This window comes from Corylus avellana, unplaced genomic scaffold (assembly GCF_965113065.1).
Source record: "Corylus avellana unplaced genomic scaffold, dhCorAvel1.hap1.2 HAP1_SCAFFOLD_299, whole genome shotgun sequence".
In the NCBI taxonomy this organism is placed as follows: domain Eukaryota; kingdom Viridiplantae; phylum Streptophyta; class Magnoliopsida; order Fagales; family Betulaceae; genus Corylus; species Corylus avellana.
Window position 1 is genome coordinate 1 of NW_028290659.1, and position 5000 is coordinate 5000.

Genomic DNA, 5000 nt, shown 5'->3' on the forward strand with positions numbered 1-5000 from the left:
ATAGACTATCTTCCGATTGTTTCACAGAGACAAACAGGAGACCTAATCGTAAGGATTAGATAAAATGAGAAATAGGGTCTGTGATAGATAGTGCTCTATCTTGACTCTATATTTTTATACTTTTTACTTAATGAAATGAAAGTCAACAAAAGAAAGACTAGGTCTTATTATTTCTACATGTTAGTAACATTCCCTTGAAACTTCCAGGGGTGTATCTACGTATTTTGCTTGCGCTTAGTGTTTTCCGATTCTACTATAAATCATATAGGAACCTGTTAGAATTTATAATTGTGAGTTTATTGGATTGTTTCATCAACGGTATTGGGTCAGAATTCCCTTTTGACTCTGCGCCAGGGATTCCACTATTATTAATGAACATAATAATGATTAGTGAACATTAATGGAATAATTCCTTCATATTTATAGAGATAGGGGATATAATTCACATGGATATAGTAAGTCTCGCTTGGGCTGCTTTAATGGTAGTCTTTACATTTTCTCTTTCACTCGTAGTATGGGGTAGAAGTGGACTCTAGAAGTACTACTAATTGAGTTTGATTCCTCAAACTCAACCCATATCAATTGTTTTATAGATCGTTCTGCAAAGTCCTTTTTTTTACTGTTAAAATAGAAAAGAAAATAATTATGTTATTAAGTGGATACAGACTTCCTATGGGAAACAACATAGACATAGTGGTTGTCCAACAATATACTACACATAATAAAATATTGCCTTGGGCAAGTCACATATTGCGCGTTCCCGCTTTTTTTTTTTATTCTTTTAGAAATCTTATTTATGTTATGCTTGCTTTATTGAACTCATTTCATATCATGGTTCAAACGTTAAAAATCGGTGGGCTTTACTAATCCTTTTCGAAATCCAAAGAGGTTCCCATGGAAATGAACCACTGGATCATCTGTCAACTGATCAATCAATTACTTCTTCAGAATACTAAAAAAAGATTATTTTATTTTCTTTTTATTAATTTTTCATTATTAATTTTATTAATATTAATATAGGCCTATACTCTTTTTTCCTTCGTCAATTTGATTCTTTCAATGGATATCGGGATTCATATTGAATAGAATCAGAAATTCTAGGAATTAGAATTGTAAGAGTAAGAATTGCCCTTCGATTTTTTCAGATTGATGATTGGAATCAACACAAATTAAATAGATGAAGCAAAGAAATAGAATTGGTACATTATGTAAATACATTACATATATGTAATTGATATCTATGAAGATACATATTGCAGATTGATCTATATTAAACCTCTATCTTTATACAGTACGACTTTATATACTACAATAACAATAATAAGTATGGTAGAAAGATTCATCTATTTCTTTCTACCATACTATCGAATCTCATAAAATACTGATGATTCTCGTCCGCTTATTTCATTTAAGACACGAAATCTTAATACTTTTCATTTTCTTTTTTCTTTTCAATCATTGATAAAAAGATAAAAACTAAACAGTCAAGTTTAATTCAAATTAATCATTTTGACTGACTGTTTTTACATATATTATAAGTAAAAAAGCAGTAGGAACTAGAATGAACAGTGCAGTAGCAATAAATGCGAGAATATTTACTTCCATAATCTCATCGTTTCATTTTTAATTAATTCGCAATAACTCGGGATTTAATCCCATAGAGCTGATAAATCTTTCGCCTGTAAATTCAATATTCAATGGGATGAATTACATCTCGACGATATCGAATCGGAGCAATATCATGAATAACAATATCTGAGCTATCAAATTGATTCATCGTCGAGAATTAAATAGTATAACATAGGAAGATCTTTATCCATACCGAATTCAAATTTTGATTCCTGATCCGATAAATAATTCCTTTACTTTCTTTATCATTCTTTTCCTTTCCATTCTTTCTTTTCTATAACCTACGTCCCTCCTTGTGGAATCATCTGATGAAATATCATATGACCGCCTTTACACTTACTTACATTGGTTATAAAAAACCCCAATAAAATAACCAATAGAAGCGAAATGTAAAAAGGAAGAAGTTTAGTTCTAAACCCCCTTTTTATGATCTAATCTTCTTGGAAAACAAAGAAGTAGTATAAATAAGGAGAGTCCGGGTATAAAAAAATCGAGTATTCCATCAAATTCATTAAAAAGTTTGTTCTTTCTTCGGCAAGACCCTTAAACTTAAAAAAGATTATTCATTCCCTCACAAAGAGAGATAGGATCTTCTTTGAGCTTTATTTTATTAATATCCCATTTCCTTGGATTAATTTTGGGATGCATATATCAAAAATTCAGTGTGAAATTTGAATGAGATAAATTGGTTCAAATTCACATTAATAATTTCAATTATTAATTGAGGTTACACAAAATCGGAGCCCTAAAGGGATATACTTTTAATCTTAAAAGTATTATATCAAAGTTACTATGTTAAGTTAATCTTTTTTGTATCGTACAAATTCCATTTCTGTATAGCCCCCTGTAAACATATAGTACTCTATTACACAGATCGGGAATAATCGAAAAAGCCAGACTCCGTACGGTATTTCTTGGAATCCTGAATATAATTTTACCAATCATTGTACTAATCTACATATGTCTTTCTCCTATCAATTGGTACTAGTTGAATAAATGGTAATTCCCATATTTATTTGATGAGAAATGTGAAACTAATAAATAAATAAAATAGGAGGGTATCCTCTTGTGAATGAAATTCTGCTATTTCTTTTGTTCTCCTTTTCACAGCAAACGCAGAGATGAATTGATGTATTTTTTTTATTGGATTTGGATCTGTCGGGACTGACGGGGCTCGAACCCGCAGCTTCCGCCTTGACAGGGCGGTGCTCTGACCAATTGAACTACAATCCCAAGGAAATCAAGTGTACATCATACATATTCTTATGATTTAATTCAAACCCTTTCTATTTTATTTCTATTTTATTTCTATTTTATTTAGATTTTAGATTAGAATAGTCGTATTGTAACAGAAACGCGAGTAATATATTTGATATACACACGGATATGCACTTTAGTGAGAGCGCCTCACGGATTGTTAATAATCCTTTCGTTTTTTATAAATTGATTAATAATCAAATAAAGCTTTCAATGAAAAAAAAAGAGTTTTTTTATTTATTCTTTATTTTATTCTTTTTCCTTATACTTCCAGATCTTTATATGAATCTAGTATGAATCTAGATCATTAGCAAGCAAGATCAGAATTTGTGAGAAAAAATAAAGAGAGCAAATGAACGGCGGTAAAATATATCAGAAAATTTTAGTTTTTTTTATTCTTCCGTATTCCGATCAGGCATTTCTGGGGAACAACAAATGGGGTTCTATCATTTCATGGTGGATCGGCCAATTATTGGGCCGAGCTGGATTTGAACCAGCGTAGACATATTGCCAACGAATTTACAGTCCGTCCCCATTAACCGCTCGGGCATCGACCCAGGAAGAATCAATTCCCGGCTTATTGATAATTCATGATCAACTTCCTTTCGTAGTACACCTACCCCCAGGGGAATTCGAATCCCCGCTGCCTCCTTGAAAGAGAGATGTCCTGAACCACTAGACGATGGGGGCAAGTATGCCCGACCGCCATCATACTATGCTCATTGTATGAACAGTTTTTTTAAATTGTCAATATAATGTGGTATGATTAAATCTGAAAGATCTTTCCCTCTTTTCTGATTCCATAGAATCTTTTGATTCGTATTTATATTCATGAATCATTCATTCTAATCATATAATTTTTTTTTAATATTATTTTCATTAAATTTTCATTAAATATATTTATTTCATTTTCAATTTTATTATAATTCTAATTAATTAGAAATAGAATTATATCAAAGAATAAAATAAATAAAGAAAATGAATATAAGAATAAATAGATATTAATTATAAATCGATATTATTAAAATTATTAATATTAAAAAAAATAAATAAAATAATAAACTAAATCGGTAGAATAGAAATAATACGAGGTATAGGACCTTTTGGGGAGTGATTGGTCCGCCAGATCAGAAAGGGGAATGAAACTTCATTTCTTCCGCTTTCATTCATTTTGTTAAGATTAGATAGATATATTTCTATCTTACACTAAGCCAGGAAATTCAAAAAATCTGAAATTAAAAAAAAAATCTGAAAATATGGGAAGAAGGATAGGGATCAACAAGTTATTGAAAATTGTTTTCTCTAAGAATTAAGTTCGGGGAACAAGTAAAATAAATCTTTTTATCAATGATTCTACGAAAGATCTTATATCTATGTTGAATTGGTAAGTCCATGTATCAATCAAATTAATTTCGTTATGATGGGGTCAATTCAATTAGGGTCGGTTTTGAAACAATTCATTGCATTTATAAAATCCAATCTTAATAAACCATTTTTTTATTTTACCTATACTCACTAGATAAATTGAATTTATCGTTCCTGTATGTACATATATATATTAGAATAAGTAGACTCATAGTGGGTAATGACTTATTCAGTAATTAAATAAAAAAAATGGGCCCTTTTAACTCAGTGGTAGAGTAACGCCATGGTAAGGCGTAAGTCATCGGTTCAAATCCGATAAGGGGCTTTGGGTTTTTTCATAAAACCCCAGCCATACCATAGTATTCTTTTTGGAGGAAGGATGGAGATCTTGTTGATGTTTATACTAAAAAAGTAACAAACCTTATCATTAAATTATAAAAATTATAAATATTAATGATAATAAGCTATCATTATAATGAATAATTGTATAGTAATTATAGTTATAAAATGGAACATTTTAATTTTAATATTTATTATATTATTATTATAATGTATAATGAATAATGTATAATGAAAATGATTATAATGAATAATCAAAATGAAAGAATAATGAAAAGTCGTCTCCTTGAATCGCTAAATATCCCTTTCCATTATTCCAATCAAATCCATTCTAAAGATTAGAAAAAATAAAGATTAGAAAACAACAAAAAAAGTAAGTGGACCTAACCTATTGAATAATGACTATATCC

The 5000-nt window shown here is 29.8% G+C and overlaps 1 non-coding gene across 1 annotated transcript; it reads left to right on the plus strand.

The window, feature by feature from the left end:
* The first annotated feature begins 4504 nt into the window (after positions 1 to 4504).
* TRNAT-GGU (transfer RNA threonine (anticodon GGU)) lies at positions 4505 to 4576 on the plus strand. The gene has a single exon. It is a non-coding gene; the product is annotated as a tRNA-Thr (tRNA).
* Positions 4577 to 5000: the final 424 nt, after the last annotated feature.